The following is a 21,061-nucleotide window of genomic DNA, read 5'->3' as shown; positions in this document are numbered from 1 at the left end:
TGCCGTTGGGGAGCAAATCAGCGATGTAAACGGTGACGTCATGACGCAGCAGGGGCAGCTCTGGGGCGCCAGTGGGCGGTGTGAACAGAGCGGGAGCTGAAAAGGGAAACCGGAGCTGAACCAGAAAAGCTCCCGCTCGGAGCTAGAAACTGAAAAGCGCTGGTGTGAAAGCCGCACTAGAGGAGGTTAGGTCCACCCCCACCTAAAACATGTTCACATGGATAGGATACTAAATACATTTGCACACTTTTATATGGTGGCCCATGTCCATATGTTTCTGTTTTGGTGGTCGTGCCACAACCGTGCATGTATGCACAAGTCATAGGTGTGCTATACAATAGCACTACACCCCTGCAATGTGTGTGAAATACACTTTTTAAATTGAAGTTGTGTTGGTGTTTGTGTGTTGGTTGTTGACGGCAGTGTGTGCCCCCCCTTGGTAAATGATTGCCCCCCCATTCGATTTGTTCTGGAGCCGACCCTGGTGTGTCTACTCAGAGAATTAAACCTGACACTACACTACCATAATTGTTGGTATATTTCTTCTCCTTTCAGGTATATAGCAGTATTCTAGCTTTTTAAATGGCACCCTTTTTATTTTTGATCATATTTATCACAGTGCTTTATGTTTTAAATGGTTTATATGCCTCAAGGCAAAAATAGTATTAAGCCTTGCCTATGCTTGAATGATAATTGGTACAAATAAGGCCAATCTGTCCTAACATGACTTTTCAGAGGAAACATTTCTATAGAGAGCTGTCTGAGCAGCCACACTGCAAGAAATGTCAACAGCAAAAGGTCATTAAAGATAAAATAGCACTTTTAGATTACGAAAGAGAAGCTACACAAGGCACTGGGATATGTTTCCTCTGGTTTGAGGCCTTTGAGCTCATGGGACTCGTATGGACTCACTTTGAAAGCCATGAAATACCTGCACCAGCAAAGGGGATTCTCAAAGGGATCAAGGGGGATGATCAGCTCGTGGGTGACAACGTTGACCCCTTGGCTAACCTGAAGGGCAACCGGGGGACCAAATGGACATTTCGAGTAGTTTTAGCAACAAGAAAGGACGGGGGTGACTAGAAGGACACTTGGACCAAACACAAAGGCAATAGAGTGGTTCCAAGATGACTCCTAGTCACAGAGATTAGTTAGCATTTTTTCACTTCCGTGTTCCCACGCACAAGTCAATGATGTTTTTGAAATGATTTTTGCTTAGATGCACGAAATAAGGTCTATGGTTAACACAAGCCTCTGAGATATTTTTGTTTTTATCTACGACCTTAAATATGTCGGTAAATACCTGAGGTCAGAAGCTTTAACATGTCTTTAAAAAGGTAGTTGCTAACAAGTGAATACACAAGTCCACTTAACATGTTCACGCCAAACATTTGTTGCCTAAAGGTCGATGTACGTTTTTTTAGTTTGATTGCCCAATTATGAGGGAAACAAAATATAAAACCTAAATGGAATGCTTAGTGTGATGTAATGCAACCATGATGTATTTTGTTTGTAGCATTCTGTTAGCTATTTACTTATGAAGGGGGGCATTTGGGTAACCACATGGGAAAGTGGGTTAACAAGATGGGAACCACCTGGCCTGGGCCTCCCGCGTGCAGGACATGCGGTGCCCCTCTGCACGCGCCTCTGTCGCCACTTTAAAACTGTGCCAGGGACAAAGCCATGTGAACAGGATGGACATTTTTTGCAGTGCGGAGCTCAGCGGTGCAGCAGTAGCGCTGTCTGCTAGCTCGGGTCCGCTCGGGTCCGCTCACCGCCGGCTAGACTCACATCACATCCCACCCTCAGCCTGTGGTGACACGGTTTCATCCTCTGCGAAGCCTGTAATGTGTGGTTCTCAACAGTGAGAGGGCGTACGCTTTCAGAGGGAGGCCGAGCCTGTAAAGCGGCAGTGGGAGGGCTTCTCCGTATTTTCGCTGGTTTTAAATATAGGAAGAGAGCAGCCTCGACGCCCACCGGACAAGGCGGAGCGCGCATCAACATTTCGCCACCGCCGCTGCCCTGATTACATCCACTGAGAAGCGGAGGAGAGCAGACACCCACAGACAGACAGGGAGGACTGCTATCTTGCTGGAACTAACACAAGGTGAGCTCCACATTTCTCCTTTAAAAAATGTGCATGTATTCTATGGAGTCTGGCAGGCGAAGCATTGAGGCAACACAACAAAGTTCTTTCCGATAGGGTTTTGCTTTGTTTGGCTGTGAAAAGGTGGCAGCCGCATCCTCCTGTTTGGCTTTGTCTGCACACTTCTGCATGGGCATTGTGTCCAGTGAGTCTGGCAATACGAAATGCATGAATGTACCATTTATTTATCACATATTAGAGTCTGCACTTACAAAAACGCTTCTTTTCATTGTTTTTTTTTTGTGTGGAGGATTTTGACATTTAAATTCCCATTTCTTAATTTCCTGATATTTCACATTTATTCACAATGGGCCACAGGCATTTTTTACTGCTTTATCTGAATCCTTTGTTGCTTCACTATCAGACGTCCTTTGTGTTGTTATCTGAATTCCTGTAGCTTCACCACACATTTCCCATTTTCTCTCTAATGTCATTGACACCCATTGTTACAGTGATTTGTTCAAAACTAATAAGGTTAACTTTGAGATGAGATTTACCTTACTCTTGCAATCCTAGAATCAAGAATGTGTGCTTTTTGTGGGATAAAAACACTTTGGCCACCTCCTTCTATGTCCTATGTTCTTTTTAGGGTATATTGTTTTGTAAAAAAGCATCTTTCCTGCTGCCTCCTGTAGTGGAGAGTGCAAGGCGAGATTGAAATGTAAGTGGCTTACTTCCTCTCCCCGGTGTGTTTTCAGTTGCACAATAAGAATTGATAAAGCTCCTGCTGAGCCGTCTATGTTCTGCCTGAAGAAAGAGCTTGTTGTTGTTTTCAGTTTTGTAAAATGTAAGAAAAAGAAGAGTCCAAAGACGATTCCCAGCTATCTAAATTTGAAGTTTGGTTGCACTCTGTAAACGCTGCATTCTTCTTTTCTCATTAAAATTCTTCTTCTTCCTCCATGAATTAGAAAAAGCCCTGTAATCCCCCTGCTTCTTTTTGTGTGTGTAATGCCTGATTTGCTGCTGCTGGACTTCATCCAACATTTAGGATGTGTCAACTCTCACTTAATTCTCTGCTAACTTAATTGCCTGCAGGATTACTGCGTTAGAATGAGAGTTTATGCCAGTTTGATTTCTTGTTCTGCTAGCTGTAAACCTTGACTGCCTTCTGGGCTCCTTCCTCCTTGTCTATAAAACCATTTCCCGCATCTTTTTTTGTCTCACAGTACACTGATGATCACATGCAATAGAAGACAATTGGGTTATGTATCAGGCAGTGTATGCGTGTTTTGGGGGGAGCTCCGAGCACCTACTTTAAATTCAATGTAATCATCTGTGTATGTTGTCACGGCTTTGGCTTTGAGAATGTTTTTATAAAAGCTTAAAGACGTGTAAATGGAAGGGTGTGGACATTTACAAACCTTGAACGGTTTAACAAAAGATGCTAGTGAGTTGCATTATGGGAGATGTAATATCGTGAAATTGTCATTACATACAACACTTGTTTGGTTGTGGAATTTTGGAGATCTTCATCTCTTATCCAACAATTGATTTATGTCAATATGTGTATTGGGCTTACTCAATGGGGATTAGTGTTGGTGACTCACAAGGAGACGATGTAGTCTGCACAACGTTGTACGTCCAGTATTTAGAATATTATTATTGAAGGGATGGTTTACATTCCTGCAATTGCCAAGTTCCCACTGGCTGATTATTTCCTCTCAACAACAGTCACATGAATCCGTAAGATGCTTGTTTTTTGTACGCAGTTGAGGTGACCTGTCAACCTGCCAGGTTAGAGCATTTGGCAGCGAGACGGCCAGTCAAAACAAAACGAATAGCACTCGGCACTGGATTTGTTCGTACAGTTTGGGATTAGAAACCGGATCTTTGTTTTCAGCTAAAATGTAGAATACTGAGAGGAAAAAAAGGTCATCCGTTGTAATCCGTTACATGTTCTCAAGTTGTTTGAACAAGATATGGAACTGAACATACGTAATACTAGGAATCCCGATGATTCTTTATGTTTGAGAGTCAAGGAACCATCGGGATTCCTAGTCCAACCATTTGAAGGTTAACATGTTGAGACTTTTCCTACTTGGAGGCCATTTTAAAGACACATAACTGTTATAGCCATTGGTTTACACAGGAGAAGCTCCAACTTCTGGCCAACATTAAGTGGACTCTTGTGTTGGGATTTGTAGTCCAATGAAAAATAAATCTTTATGCGATGAAATCAAATCTGGAGGATAGGATAGCCTGATAAGGGTTGAGCCTGTAGTCATATGTATTTTTGACCTTATTTAGTGACAAACAACAGAATTTAAAATGGATAGAGAAGGCAAAGTACCCCAGTTGACCTATTTTTCTCCAAGATGTAGCCAAGATGTCTTACATTGCAATATATTTATCTACTTTAAATCAACCTTTTTATTTTCTATGGTAAAAAAAACAGCAGCAGAAGGGATGAGATTTCAAATTTAAAATAACCAAGTTTAATGTAGAGGGATATCCCTGCTTTTATTTTCATGCAGTTTCTTGAAAGAAATAAACAGATTATGCAGATTGATAGCATTTAGCTGCTGCAGCCAGTGATTCTCAGGAGGAATATGTCACCCCATATAACCTTCACTTACCTATATTTACTTTGCTTTATCTAACGGCTGCCTGATACCTTCTGTGAGCAGTCAGATGGAATGAAGGTAAACATTGCCTGCGAGTTTGCTGAGGCATGGTTCTGTAGACACGTTCACAGGCACAGCTTGAATTGAAAGAGCTTAAGTTGTCCTGGCGTCTTATTCCAGCCTTTCTCTATTCCTCTTACTTTGGAGGCATGTGATATATTTGAAATGTGATGCTGGGAGTTTGGCAACTGAAATAATCTCAGCTTTGTTATTTGTAAAAATGAAACGGGCACATTCATTTGATTTCATTCTTTCAAGTGATGTCATAAGAATTAGCATTTATAAATGAGTTTGGTTTTAAAACTTTCTTTATCAATTTTCTGCACAAATGCATCTTCTCTGTGAGGCTGTCTTAGCCATAATGGTGCTTTTAAATGCTAATGTCAGCATGCTCACAATGGATCCCTGACTTCACTTTTCATAACCAGACATAATGTATTTTTATGATGTCCTTTTTGTAGTATAGAGGCACTTAGCTGCTGCTAGAGCTAGCCTTCTATCCATAGTCATAACAGTTGTTTTGTTGGCCTAGCATTAATGTTGCCATCACTTGATTTTCCTCAATGTAGCCACTTTATGCTAAAACTAAAATGTATGACCCCTACATTCAGCCATCTCCACTGCAGAAAAGAGTTGGCAATTGACTGAGAAATACTGTTTAGGGTTATTTATTATATTTAAAACAACTGTAAGAGCGTTATGTTCTGGGTTAGACTGGAGCACAGCTGGGTTAACCGGCTCAACCCTCAAAACCTGTGATTGAAAGTCATGATTTTCTGCCACGCCAGCACCATGGGCTTCTCAATGCGTCACATTAAATAAATATGACACGTTGTTCATGAACTAGATCAATGAGTTCACGTTAGCCTCAGATTGAATGTGTCCAGCTGATGTTGATGTCAGCTGATGGAGGATTCACCGCCTGTAGGATGAGTCCACATTCTCCATCAACAGATATGGTTGTTTCTGTTACCTCTCCGGGGACGCACAGTCCAGATCCGCGCCTCCCTCCATACATCATTTCCCACTTTATTCTACTTTCCATTTTCCAAAACGGCACTGGACTTCTTTCCCTCTGCTTCATTTGCATCTTGGCTCCACACGGTTGCCCAAGTGCTTTCTGGGAGTCAGGTGGCTAATTGGTTCCCATCTGTTGGGAGAAAGCGGCCTTCACGGATCCTGGGTAATTTGTGTCAGGAGTTTTTCCGTATTCATTTAGTTTCTTCCCTCCCCGTTTTACTTTTCTTCATATTGTCTCAGCAGGTGAGCATTGAGGTGTAGCTTTGACATCTTCGTGGTTGCAAGACACAGCGTGAAGCTATTGGAACAAAATGTGTGCACAAAATGCGTTATTTAGTTTTTATCGTGTCATTTGTGAAGCTTCCTGAGGCAAGAGGAAGGATAGCAATGTAGTAATATCTTTATTCTGCAGCCACTTTTATTCTGATCTGCAGCGCTCTTCTGCTCTGAGCACATAAACTGCACTTCCTGCAATCTGAAGGTTTGATTTCATAATCACTTATCTGACGCACGAGTAGCTTTCTGTGTAAAGATAAGGCTTCAAAAGGAGGAAGTGGCCAGGTCTAGCAAGTGCCTCGAGAAACAAAAACAGGAAGTGACAGGATAAAGAGACGCTTGTTGAATTCGTTGCTACCTAAAGAGGATTTTTTTTTTCATTTATCAGACACTGCTAGCTCTCACACGACACTTTACTTTACATTTAACATTCAACATCAACAGAGAAACCGTGTGTGGTCTCTGAGGGTAGACATTTATAGAAAACCACAGGGGTTCATTTAGTAGCAACATGAAACAAACCATGATGTTGGCTTTTTAGTTTCCCTTTCCCCCCGTGTGTTAAATAGGTTGCTGTGCATGTAAATGGTCTGCAAAGGCTACACTCCCTGTGGGCCCTCCAGTCGGAGCTATATCTTGCTCAGTGAGAGAGCTCCCCACTGTGTCCTTCACCTCTCCTCCTCGTCTCTCTGCGCATTTTTATTCATAATGTTTTGTCACATGACCCCCTCCCGAGAGCGAGTTATCTGTGATAAATCAATTTCGAGCTCTTTTTGAGAGCTTCCTGACAATTGACAGGGGTGCCGGCGTTGACCTTCTGTAATGAGGTACGGTCTTCATATCTGCCTGGCGGGGGTTCCTCCTCCTGAGCAGCAGCAGGAGGAGGGCAGGCTGAAATACAGGGCTGTATTGCTTGGGTAAATTTAATTTGCCATAATAAAAAAAAAGCGATATAGGAGACACAAGAAGCGGATGAGGTTTAAAGTGCCAATTGAAGGAAGATGATAAAAGTAACTGGCAGTGTTAGACCTCCAAGGTTATCCCATACGCTCCCTGAGAATGGCACACATCAGTAGATATGTTATTTAATGCACTTATTGTGTTTTTTGTCTCCTTGTATTTTGATTGCCTGCAGCAGGTTGTGCGATGCCGTGTTTCTCTGACACTCCATTTGCTTGCCTCTATCTAAAATGAGGCTTGCATGCATTCAAACGGGCGTATTGATAAACCCGCTGACTCGTACATCTATCCGTAGTGACAGTGTTGCACGCTTCTTTCGGGGGGGGGGGGAAAGGCCATGAACTGGTGCCATTTGGCTGGCTTCCTTTCTTGCCCAGGATCCCTGAAAAAAAGATCCAATTTGAATCAATCCCAGTCTCCCCCTGTGTTCCCGTTGTTTTGTGCGTGTCTCCCCCGATGATAGATGCCGTTATTCCCGTTTGCAGGATGGATTGTAAACGGTGACGAATGGCGAAGGCTAATGCATCGTCTGTTGTCGGAGGGAAATCATTTACCTTGCTTTCACAATCCATTTAGTCAATGAGAAGGAGAAAAGTTGGGTCTGGCAGAGGTGGTTCCACTCCGCACATGACACTGACAGAATATATACTGCCGTTTTCACATAATACATGTGCCTTTATGGGCATTCATTCATGTCTCAAAGTGCCAACTCTGTTGAAAGGAGTCTGTTGGAGGTTGGTTGGTCTCCTCTTACAGCCAGGTTGGCAGCTTAACCAGCCATCATTCACCGGTCCCATTTAGAGAGATGTAATGTGGTGTAACACAGCCTCCAGCAGCCATACTGGATATATGGAGGTGTTTTTGTGAAGTCAGTGCACTTGCTTGATGATAGCAGATGGCTTTTATGTCTTTGGACAGAAAATAATGTTTTTGATAAGGGTCTTTTTCACAGCATATCAAAGAACATGCATAACTCATTGTTTGACAGAGCTACAGCTAAGAATGATTAGTTAATTGTTTTTGGAAACGGACAAAAATGCGAATGTCTTCAGCTTCAATGATTGTTTAATTTAAGAAAACGTTACTGCCTTATTATTATTTACTGCCAAAACATTGAAAGACTTATTTCACTCACACAAGGAAAAGCAGCACATCCTCACATTGACCAACGTGAAACCAGAGACTGTTTAACATTTCTGCACATTAAGTCATCAAGCCAACCTGCACGATCAATACAAAGGCCCTGACACTGGTGTAAGTGCATGGAAAGCAGCTGTTATTCCTGCCACCTGTTCTTTTCCTGCTTCAACATGTCAAACACTGGCTGGTTCTCGTCCAATCTGTTTCTTTAGTGCATTAGAACAATAATAGAATTAGTAATTGTGAGAATACATATTTAGTAAAGGCACTAGCATCATTGCATGAGTGTGCAATTACGTAAAAGTCCTTGCTGCAGGCCTCTTGAAATCAGTCTGTGGATGTGCCAGCTGTGTGTGGCACGTTGTTGGTGATTACATTATTGTGTTGCTCCTTTAAAAACCCAGCTGCAAGTAGAAACAATACCGTAGACAAACCGATGGGCATGTTCCGTAGCTTGTCGATAATATAGATAACAGCAGCTTTCTCCTTTTGAAGCACAAATCGATCGGCGATATTAGAGTCCCTCAGTGGGTGTTTTTGTTCATGTGCAGACAGGTGTGCATGAAGCATGTTCCCGCCTTCAGGATGAAAGTCCCTGCTCCTCTGAGTCACCTGCAGGCTTAGCCAGACGTGCGTCATTGTATTATACATCCTCCCTAGGTTGGACCTCCAGGGTGCCGTTACACCTCAGTACTCTGGGTTCTTCAAAGTCCCTTTTTTAATGTAACGCCGACACACCTGAAAATCCATCGACCCCAGTGACAATGACTTCTTCTCGGCGTCATAGGGATCATTCCCGGATTGATCCATGTAAACAAGAAACAAAATACTCTGATTCAAATGCAAAACTTCTGACATTTGAGGAACACCTACACTTTTGATATTCAAACATCATTTTACCCGTTATTCAACTCGACTCTGCTTTCTCCCGACTTGAGCTTAAATGCATTATAATGTAACTAAACACAGCCTCCTTCTTCTGGACTTCCTGCAGTAGCATGCAAAATGACCGTACAGTATTGTGCATGTTTCTTTGGTTAATTTGTATCCGAGCATGATTTAGAAAAAGAGGCAGGGAAAAAAAACGTCACCCACTATTAATTAACTGTCGTAATTATAGAACATAAACATGTCCGGGTCATTATGGGTAGAATACTAATCCTGCAGCCACAGACGTGACGTGTTAGCCTTTTAGAGGCGTTGATAAATGTTGTTTTCGTTCATAAACCCCATGTGCAAACGGGTTTTATGAGCGCGCACAGACCATCGGAGACTCTTTAACTTTGCAGATGAAATTGTTGTTATTACCCGGGAATAAGGAGCTTTTAATTTGACATGGGCGCGGCGCGTAATTCGTCAAATGACCCAGATATGATTGACGAGTTTGAGGTTTTACGGTCCATTTACGACGCCCGTCATAAACGGCGGGATTTGCATGACGATCCGGTGTTACCCGGGGGAGCTTTTTTTATTCTTAGGTTTAGGTGTCACTTTTGATCAGATGCCAAAGGGATGCTGGGGACACACATCAGAGGCAGATATGGGGGATGATGGATGTGTGGTATTATAGATGGATGGGCTCATGTAACATCATTGAGCTGTGAAGTCCCCCCCCCCCCCCTCCAGCACATTAAATGATGTATTGACAGAGCTATACAAGACCCCTGGGAGTCATTTAAAGGTAGCCGCACTCTGCATCTGACCTTGCGACCTTTTCATGAACCAGCTAATAGACTGATGTTGCACACCGCTCGCCTCAGGTGTAAGTGACCCCTCTCATGTGCAGATGGATTAAAGCATGAACAGTCATAACAAAATCCATTCTCTAACCACCGTTTTCCCGATTCGGCCGAATATTCAGCGCCATCTGCCCGTCGGCCGTGTGTTTATCATCAGCCAGGCACCTGACCCACTTCTATTTTATTCCAACATCTGGGGCTGTCTGCCTCCGCCGGCTCGCAAACGCCTGCATTATTTGTTATAGGGACATGACAACCGCTATTCATGAAAGCATGAGGAGAAAGAGCGGCAACATATGGTGACTTAATGATTGTACCGAGGCTATGAAAGATGGATCCACTGGTGGTGTTTTGTATTTGCTTCCAACCTCCGTCAGAAACACTTTTTGTTATATTCCATGGAATGCTCTTAACATCCCGATAGCAATGAATATATTAAATGCTTTGACAATAAATACATAAAACAACTTACTGTAAAAAGCACGACCAATCATCTGAGCCGGCTAAAGTAACTGGATGGCCTACCTGCCTGTCAGCCTTCCCTCTGTGCACAAACTTATCTCGTGCCCGCATTGGTCATGTGCGCGTTCGTGTGTGTTGGAGGAGGGGCTCTGTGAGGAAGTGGCAGATTTTTTTCGGCTGCGTACTTTCAAATTCTAGCGCACTCGAGCTGCTTTCTCCATTCTTACCGACCTTACCTTTAAGCACTTGACTTGAGGGTTGAATTTAAAAGCTATTTCACCTCATAAAGAAAGTCTTGCTCTGGTGGCTGCAGTCAGACGGGCTATAGTGAGTTTACTTTACATTTTAGGATCTCGCAAGCTCCAGGCACAGGTTGTTAATATGGTGTCCTGGGAGGGGAAGGACTTTGTTAAAATGTATTTTTTTCCCAGGGTGACCTCCCCTGTTTAACCAGGCGATGCTTGTTGGGGACATTCTGTGAAAAAAAGGCAGCATGCTGTGTTGTGTCTGTAGGGTAGAGGAGTCACAACACACGCCTGCCGTGATTGAGATTGTTTTAGTTTTTTTCGCCTCCTTTTTTCCTCCTATACACAAGGACACGACCCCTAAGGGATTGTGGTTTGATGGAACGTTGGCAATGAGGAAGGAGAGAAGAAGGATGAGTGATCAAGGTAAAGAGAGCAGATAAAAGTGAGAGAGCATGAGGCTCAGAGGCAGATGAGCAGCAGGGGACTGATCTGAAGTCAGTCTGTCGGACCAGCACTTTTGAAAGTCTGCATTCATTGTTCCCAGAGGATGAATCAATGAGCCTCTGTTTATTTAGAACTACAAACTGGTAAAGATTGTCACTACAGGATTTAAAGAGGCCCTATAATGCTGGGTTCTCCCTTTCCTCTGTCATTTAAATGTCTCTCTCGTGCAACATGACACACGTTTGATAGACTATATATTCATGCTCAATGGAACACATTTCCTCTCTTTCCCATTCCTCCTCTCTTCGTCCACTACTTGATATTTCAAATCAGATCTCCTTTGGCTCCTTCCATTCGCACCAAGACGTAGTGCCTTCTGGAATTACCACTCCTCACTCTGTCCAGCTCTGCCAATGAGCCTGTCCTCGCAGCCAAATGTATACGCTTGGCAGCAGCTACTCGGATCATTGTTGGATGTAAAACAAGTCCCAGGAGGAGGGGGGGGAGGGGGGGGGTGTTGAAATGAATGTTTTGCATTTCCATCCAGATAGGACGCAGTTCTGAGACGAGATGTGGAAATTAGATGTCATGTGTGATTTTCCTTTGACGGTGATGGACTAGTCTGTCACATATATGCCCTTTTCGTATGCGGTCCTCGCTCCAAAGATACATTTCTTTATTATACAGGAAAAGGAAAAGTCCCTTTTCACACATGCTCCTCACAAGATAACAGAAACAATGTCATCCCGGCCACAAGGGAGTCTGCAGCAGCATCCCATCTACTTCATCCATCACAAATCCTCCACTGGGGCTCTAATGTGTCTCCACTGCCACAGGGAAGCGCTTCACTGACTCCCCCCCCTCCCCCCACTCCCCTTTGTTCTATCGCTTTACCTGCTTCAAGTCTGAATCAGCAGCACACCAACTGGGCCAGGCAGCCTTCCGCTACGTGTGTGTGTGTGTGTGTGTGTGTGTGTGTGTGTGTGTGTGTGTGTGTGTGTGTGTGTGTGTGTGTGTGTGTGTGTGTGTGTGTGTGTGGTGTGTGTGTGTGTGTGTGTGTGTGTGTGTGTGTGTGTGTGTGTGTGTGTGTGTGTGTGTGTGTGTGTGTGTGTGTGTGTGTGTGTGTGTGTGTGTGTGTGTGTGTGGTGTGTGTGTGTGTGTGTGTGTGTGTGTGTGTGTGTGTGTGTGTGTGTGTGTGTGTGTGTGTGTGTGTGTGTGTGGTGTGTGTGTGTGTGTGTGTGTGTGTGTGTGTGTGTGTGTGTGTGTGTGTTTCACGAATTTCAATTTCAATGCCCCACTAACTCTGATTGTCACGCCCCTTAGCCTAACCTAAATAAGTTAAGTTATTAATTTAATATCGAATACTTTTACAAACAATGTGCCTGTAAAAAGAGGCATTATAGTAGTAGGAACTTCAATACATTTAATTCAAAGTCAACGAGTCCTATTGGTTTTATGTGACAATAAAACTAAAACATTGCAATGTGTGCGAGCTGTAGTTAATTCAGCTTGTTTTGATAATGAAACTCATTAATGGAAGACCTTTCAGTGGCGTTTGAAGTACAACAAATACTCAAAGCAAAGGATTTGAACCCGCTCGCCCCTTTGTATTGTTGTATTGCTGTGTACTGAAGCATCAAAGCAGGCATGTCTAACACATCACGTGCCCCCCCCCTCTTTCAGCTCCAGACCCCCATTACTGTGAGAGCCGATTGTTTTCCTCCTTGTGAGCATGTTTCCACACAATTTGAATTAATTGGATTGTAAATTGATCCTACTTTGGAGCCAGAACCCTGGAAGCCGGAGCTTTGGCTGCATACAAGAGTTTAATCTGAATACTAAATGTTATTAAAAGCTCCCCTGTTTCGCTTGTGTAGGACAGTGTGTACCTGGTTATGAGAAAAAAGCCCCAAGGACCGATCACATGCATTGGGCACCAGCATGGTATCATTCAGTAATTAATTGCCTTAGTGCCTGGATGGAGCTGTAATGGTTTAGATAAACAAAATGATTTGCCATCACAACGCTGCCCTTCTTGTCTTTCCATCTGAAAAGGTGAGCAGGAGGTCATGTTGCAAATGTAATGTTTTTATAATGAACTGATAAGAGCCTCAGGGCTATGCAGTGCCACACGTCCCGGTTTCATATATTCATTCTGTGATAAATCCCTAAATGTCACCTATGAATATGAAAGGAAGAATTCATGGCTGATTATTTTTATTTTCAGCATGTTTTTGAATCGTTGCATAGCTGAAACATGGTTTTTGTTATATTTCTTTATGCATACCACCAGTTGTATCTCATTATGCTCCACCATCCAGCATATTGTGCTTCTCTATTCTGCGTGCAGCACCTCTGCTACTCATCTCGCCTGCTCTGCGTACACAGCCGAGGCTCAGAGGAAACTGCGGATGCTCCTCACAATGTAGATGACAGGATAAAAAGAGAAAGAGACTGAGTGGCGGCGGATGAATGAAAAAAAAAAAGGGGGAGCGGGGAAAGCAGAAAGAATGGAGGGAGTGATAGAACGAGAAGTGAAAAGGCCAGGGAGGAAGGATAAGCCATGTCTCCCTTGTCTTGACATTTCTCTGTGTCTCCTGGGAATGAAGACCCTGATATAAATGTTCCAACTGATGATGGAGTGGGACAGGAGGCAGGGGGCGGGGGGGGAGCGTGTTTGATAGTTATTACGTGCAGCAGAGTCGCACCATAATGTGATTTCAGGTTGATGTAATTAAAGGGTCCGGGCCTCAGCAGTTCTCTCCAGGCTAATTTGTTTAGGAAGCGCTGATTCCCCTATTGACTGTTGCTGGTTGTCATGGCAACAGGAGGGCCCACAGGTGTCCATGTTGGTATCTGTGTCGAGCTAGTGGACTCGATTTAAATTCAGCACCTGCAGCAGGTGCTAGAAGGAGTTCACCTGAGTTTTGGGCTAAATGAGACATCTTGCTTGGATAAAGAGACTATATAACTGCATTTAACTACACAGGAAAACCAACCGCAAAACCTGGGAATGTTACTAAGTATATTTTGTTGAATAGATTAGATGTTTAATCGGTAAACTGTCACCAAATTGTGAAAATATGTTCATCACAAGTTACCAAAACCCATAGATTTTTCATTAACAATGATATAAAAGTAATAAACAGCATATCTTAGTGCCTGGGAGGCGTGTGGCGCAGTGGATTGTGCGTTGGTGTTCGGATCAGGGGGTCACAGGTTCAAACCCCACTGCAGTCAGCATGTCGTTGTGTCCCTGAAGACACTTCACCCCAAATTGCTCCTGTGGGGATTGCCCACAGTATTGAGTATGTAAGTCGCTTTGGATAAAAGCATCTAACAAGTGACATGTAATGTAATATCTACTGTAGCATATTGGTGTAGTCAGACTGTTGCCTTGACTGTTACCAGAAGTGTGTTAAATAAATAGGATACATTCTCTACAAACAAATAACTGGTGGCACAAAATCAAATTCACTTTTCAAAGCTGCACGAGAGCTTTATAGGAGAATTCAACCTAGATAACAGAATGAGGCTGCACAGCGAGTGTCAGTCATATTCATTCACATTGCCTGAGCCAACACGGATTAACTACAAATCATTTCTGGCATGTGTTTGTAACATATCTTTGCTCACAGGAAAGAAAGAATTGGAATTAAAGGATGTGTCGTTGCTCCTGCCATTCTTGGGCTTTTGGTTTGAAGACTGACACTTTTTTAAATCACCTTGCACAATATCTGCAGTTTTTCTTGGTATTGAAGATTTGTATGAAAGATAGCTCTTTGGAACATGGATGTCGGGATGATGACACTTTGTAATGCCTTTTTTTTAAATTCACTTTCTGTTGAAAGCGCTGCGGAGGTTATAACCAAACCATTTCCCAATTTTTACCAGAGCAATATGGCTACTTCAAGAAAAGCATAATTGTAATAAGGTGCCCTTTGAAACTGCTTCCATTACCTCTTTTATGATTGAACCACTTTGTAGCATTAAGTCTGACAGTGCTGCGGCGCCACACTGCAGCCTTTGCGATTGGTTTTCTCCGCGAGGCGTTTGATAAAAAGGAAAGCTTTATCTGCATCGGGATGCCTAACCTCAGAGGGTCATGCGACAGATCCCGCAGCTCTGCTTCCTCCCAGACAGCCGATGATAATCTGTCCACTCCCAGGGTGGCCCGAGCAAAGCAGAGGCTGTCTGATCAAACAACCCTGTTCTTTCCTTACCTCGCCACTTTTCTAGCTTTGTTGCCGAAAAATCCACCAGTGGGGAAAAGCGTCTAACCAGGAGCATGTGGGTTTTCCATTTTGCGAGCTGCAGGTTTACTAAAGGCACAATCTGTAAGTGGCATCGACGTGTTTTCCTTGATCTCCGAGACGATATGAGCTCATCTTTTCTGTGCACTAGCTATATTTGAAATCCCAGAGGCAGGATTGAATCTGCAGGATGTCCACACTTGGCCTCCAAATGACTGCATGTCCTGTGGCTGTGTTTACTTAATGCCGTGCCAGACAGGCTTTTCATGTATAATTATGCCCAATTAGAGCAAACTAAATCCCACACCAGGACTGCGGCAGGAAGGCGGTGCCAGCCTTCTCTAATGCAGAATTCTCTGTTTGTCGGAAGCAAATTCCGGTGTCTGTTTGGACATCAGTGCAGGAAATGTTGTTACTGAGTGAGCTGGATCACCAATGCTTGTTTTTTAAGCAATTATAGACTCCCATTCTTAACTATTCTATCGGGAGCCGCATGTATGCAGTACAACCCTGTGGAGCTTTGAACAGTTATATTTAAAACTGTATCTTCATCGTGTTTAATTTCATGACCTCGAAACACCTCAAGGTCCATCTCTGACTGGAGCTTTCTATGATATCACCATCTTCTTCAATCTAGCCCTTACTAGAATACATATTCCATCCCAACCGTAAAAGCAAAATGAGCTTTTAACTTTCTGGTTTCATCTATTTTTTCTAATAATCTATGGACAGTAAAATCTCCTTTTTCTCATGCTTCCATCAGATGTAGCCACCTGTTCAAAGTTGTTTTGTTGTAGCAGAGCACAGATGGAGACAACAAAGGACTTTTTGAGGGGACTGATGAGCCAAAATGAAAGAAAGACAGATAAAGACATATTTTTAAAGCTGCTGTGATTATCAGCTCCGGAGATGAATGACCCATATCCCTGACTTAAAGGCTCACTTTGCATATGCTCTCTTTTACAGAGTCCATTCATGATCACAAAAAGCTTGATACATGTCTATCTGTTTGGGCGTCTTCTATCCTAATGGAGCTTGTCATAGTCCCGGGGCGTTTGTGCGTCTCTTGCTGTCAGCTCGATTGTTGGCCTGCTGATTGAAGCGTGCCCGCGGTCTGAATCTGCTGCCTGGCTGACGACACAGGATAGCAAGCGGCTGATTTATGACCTCTGTAGCACACCGACACTCCTGCTGTAAAACTCCTCTCCCATCTGCCTCAGTCTTTTTTTGTATTTCGGTTTATTTCATTTGACATTGACCGCAAACAACTGGACTATTTTCCCCCACACCGCAGGCTGCTCAGCTCTCACTTGCTGAGGTTGCATTGCACTCTCCATTGACTGCGGTTGCCTCTCATTGACTGCCTTTGTGTGTGACGTCCTTCCACGTCCATCTCCGGTCCCCGGCGTTGATTAACTCTGCGTTGCCTCATCAGAGATTGTTAGCCTGTCAATTTCCTCACCAGCTGCTCGAGTCATTAACATTTAGGTTACTGCGAGAATGCTACGCCAGGTGTTACTGTAACATCCACACCTGTGCTGCTGTCAGGAGCGGAGAGTGATGATGGGAACAAAAACACTGTCAAGTGTGTTGTTTAATGTGAAGATCTGGGAGAGTCTTTATTCAAGCAAGTATGTCAAGATGCACACAACTATAACTGTCTTTTTAAGATATGTTTCGATGCAGTATCTGTGACGTCGCCCTAAGGCTTTGGTGAATGTGTGTGTGTGTGTGTGTGTGTGTGTGTGTGTGTGTGTGTGTGTGTGTGTGTGTGTGTGTGTGTGTGTGTGTGTGTGTGTGTGTGTGTGTGTGTGTGTGTGTGTGTGTGTGTGTGTGTGTGTGTGTGTGTGTGTGTGTGTGTGTGTGTGTGTGTGTGTGTGTGTGTGTGTGTGTGTGTGTGTGTGTGTGTGTGTGTGTGTGTGTGTGTGTGTGTGTGTGTGTGTGTGTGTGTGTGTGTGTGTGTGTGTGTGTGTGTGTGTGTGTGTGTGTGTGTGTGTGTGTGTGTGTGTGTGTGTGTGTGTGTGTGTGTGTGTGTGTGTGTGTGTGTGTGTGTGTGTGTGTGTGTGTGTGTGTGTGTGTGTGTGTGTGTGTTTGCACTCAATGCCATTTTGTCAGCTGCTTCCGGCAGAAATTCAAAAGCTGATCCACGCTGAGAAGTGGCAAACCACCATGGCTGTGTATGAGAGACAGAGACAGCTGGCAATCAAGCCAACCCCCTCAATATGTAGGTCTACTTCATGCAACTGTAATATTAAATGTCAGACATTCATTAGACAATGTGAAATGTCACGTATTGTGCAGCCTACATAATTCATATTCATTGTGTTAAATGTGAAATAACAGTGGTTTGAAGTGGAATCTCAGAACAATATATCTACGAGCACACAAGGAAATAAAGCCAGCTTAAATGTTTTCCTTATGTTTACAACAAACATGAACTTTTCCAGGGAAAAGGAAGTGTGGGGCTCTCTGCTGGAACTGCTACCCCCGCGACCCGACCACGGATAAGCGGGAGAAGATGGATGGACTTTCCAATGAATGTCTTTTTCCCAGAACAACATCCTAATGTTAATCGTGCTTTTTCGTATTAGTCTAAAAGAAAAACATTTGTTGGCATGTTATTTTGCAATTCCAGCATATATGTTAAAGCTAAAAGCCAAACATTGCCTGTCTAAGAGATTTGTAAACTCTGTTTTAAAGGTGCTACTCAAATAAAGGTACAATGACAGGCTCTCCTCTCATTTGAGAAGCTAGAACCAGAAGGTTTTGACATGTTTTCCTCAAAAACAACCTAAAAGAGAATAACAAGCAGCAAAATGGTTGCCAAACAAAGAAGAATAAGGCGTACTTTTATTACAAACCGATTCATCGATGGACAAAGGGAGATGGTTCTGTGATGTTGAAAAGTGTGATCATTTGGACCTGGACTGCTCGTTAAGCAAATGTTGACTAAGTAGATCTCCCTCACTGGTTTTAGATCTAGTGCTGAAAGGGTTCAAAGTGATTTCTCTGATAGCTACTGTAATACATCTGACACAAAGGCTTTGTGTCAGAACGTGTAGGAGGAAGTCCTGGATCAAATCTATTTGAATACCATGTTCCCTAACTTCAGCGGCGGGAAGGACAGCGTGTCCTTTGTCGTGATGATCCTTTAATGTCCGCTACATGTAGTTGAGCACTCCAATAACGGCCCTCACTGTCAGCTGCAGGTCTGATGGCTTTTGTGGGAACCAATTGCTTTCTGTGTTTACCTCGGGCTTTCCATCAGCTGTGCTCTGTAGCAGATTCTGCTTTTCATTAGCCGTGTAGCTCCAAAGCATGTGCAGAAGCCTGCTTACCACAGGTAAACGCTCCAGGAGACACTGTTGAAGGTCAGTCCTGTGTAATGTACACCGTGTGTGTGTTTCATGTTTGACATTTGTCTTTTTTTTAACTCCTCGTTCTCCGGGCTGCAGGGCTCTTGTATCGGGCAACAAGTGTGGAGGTTCAAAGAGAGAGATGGTGCTCCAAAAGAGAGTGGTTTTGGAGATGGAGAGGGCGGTAATCACAGGTTCCTCAGCGAGGGTGCGTTTGATGTCGGCGCAGGGTGAAGGGCGTCTTTCAGCTTGGGGGATTAGAGACAATCAAATGAGGCTTTCTGGGTCTGTTATCTTTTTATTTCTTCTTCTTTCAAACCACCACAATCCTGTTCGAAATGCATCTTTTAAGGACTGCCAAGAAAATGTCCTTCACACTGTATGAAACTTGAGCTTTTGGTAGAATCTTAACTTCTTCATTATATGTATTATGATTTGTTCGGATAATCGTCTAGTCTGCAAATTACCCAAGAAGACATCATTAAAATGTCAAATTGTCAGATCGAGTCCAGAAACCATTACATTATTATTAAGTAAGTCAGTTGACAGTTAATTAAACCACCAAGTGTGAGGATATGCTGCCTCGAACATTGACTGTCTTAGTGATTTAAACTCTTCGTTGGACACATTTTACGATTTCCGATCATTTGTATAGACCAAACGATAATAAATATACCAACCGTGTAATAAACATTAATGAATGATAAAGAAAACAATGCAGTCAGATCTGACCATCGGTTTGTTGAGGAGAAGAGGATTCAAGCACATCCTTAGCTGACCTCGCAGATCAGTACACACACACGGACACACACGTACACACACACGGACACACAGACACACACGGACACAATGACCGACAGCTATAATCCCGACAAATTGCCACCACAGTTCCCGCAGAGTCTCTTTCTAAAGCCCTTTATCTGCCACGCCCACCCATCCGCCGCCACACGAGGCTGGAGATTCATTCTGGAATCTATATCCCCCCCCCAACAGGGGCCATTATCTTAAGTGAGTGTCGATAGGATGCTCAGAGGTGCTGTCCATTGTACAAAGAGCTTGAGTCATTGCGGCGGGTGTCTGTGTGTTCTGACATGTGACCCAGCTGAATAACTGTTCTCTGTAATCTTCTGCATTACCGGCATCACCAGGTCCCGTCAGCCGTCACACACTCTTTAAAGACTGCAACTTACCAGCCAAGGATGAGGCATCGAGGAATTTAAAAGCGTATTTATTTGGCAACATCTGGATACATGTTCTGAAGGATGATTGTAGTAGAAAGCTACTGAAAGCTGTCCTTTTTGAAAGTGTGAATTAGAGAGCCAAGGTTCCTCCAGAGAGAGTTTTTCTTTTATATGTTGATTTTAAAAGTCTCCCAAAACTTCTCCAAGGACTGGATCTTGTTTCCAAACCGCTTTGTGTTCCCAGTTCAGCTTCCTCTGGAGAAACACAAAAGCTTCAGGGCTGTTTGTGTAGAAGCTGAGAGCATATGGCTGTAATAAGCATTTGTTGTTCACATGGAGCGCCTTGTTAGCGGAGCAGTTAAAGCGCATGCCACATTCTCAACGTCCCAGATTTGATTCCAACCTTGCGACCTTTGTTGCACGTCACAAATCTCTCTCTCCCTCTCCCCCATTTCTCTCCCGTCATCCGTCAAATAAAAGCAGAAATACAACACAAATAGGATGCAAGGGCACTGCTGGCAACCGCTTGTTGTCCTGCCAAAAACTGTAGAATCTAGCTCATTTTCCAGTGCCACTGACTTCAATAACTTCAGGTTCAACTGGCATTTAAAGCATGTCACTCATAAAGAATAAAAGAAGAGAAGGTAGTCACTCACCTATTGGTTTGTGGACTACTGTTTTGAAAGCCTTGACATTTGTCACAGGTGCAGCGACCGAATGCCAAACAAGACATTTTAGGGAACCACAATGTTAGAATAACACGAATGAATGGCAAATACAAAGTAAAAAGGGTTAAAGTCCTTAACACAAAAGCACGGAGAGCCCAGATGGGAAAACACACGGGGTGGCGACCTGTCAATCCCAAGGTAGCCCCGCCCTAAAGCATATCCTACTTTTTAATTTGTTTAACTTTAAATGGGACCATAATGAACTAAATGAACATCATGCTGGGAATGTGTGGTCTTAACTTACACATGTTTTGTCTATTCACGGGTTTTCTTATACACCGTACTGTAGGTGGCAGTAGAGGGACTGTGAGGTCACCCCTGTGAAGTAAATTAGCAGGAGGCTGACGGCAGACTCCTGTAGTCTCAGCGTGTGGTCCGTCCTGATGGATTTGTCTCCGTCTGTCAGAGGAGGACCTGACCCGTGACTGCAGAGCGATGTGACAATCAGAGTATCGACCCATTTGTGTTTTCACCAGCCGGAGGT

General features: G+C 43.5%; 1 protein-coding gene across 1 annotated transcript in view; it reads left to right on the top strand.

Moving 5' to 3' along the window:
* The first annotated feature begins 1,817 nt into the window (after positions 1–1,817).
* The window catches only part of rnf152 (ring finger protein 152), a 33,831-nt gene continuing 14,587 nt past the window's right edge, over positions 1,818–21,061 (top strand). Inside the window, exon 1 of the mRNA XM_034109252.2 lies at positions 1,818–2,107. The gene's annotated coding sequence lies outside the window, so the exon portion shown is untranslated. The remainder of the gene's footprint in view (positions 2,108–21,061) is intronic.

This window comes from Pseudochaenichthys georgianus, chromosome 20 (genome assembly GCF_902827115.2).
Source record: "Pseudochaenichthys georgianus chromosome 20, fPseGeo1.2, whole genome shotgun sequence".
NCBI classification, from domain to species: domain Eukaryota; kingdom Metazoa; phylum Chordata; class Actinopteri; order Perciformes; family Channichthyidae; genus Pseudochaenichthys; species Pseudochaenichthys georgianus.
The sequence above is the reverse complement of the archived record's forward strand: the minus strand, read 5'-3'. Positions and strand labels throughout refer to the sequence as shown.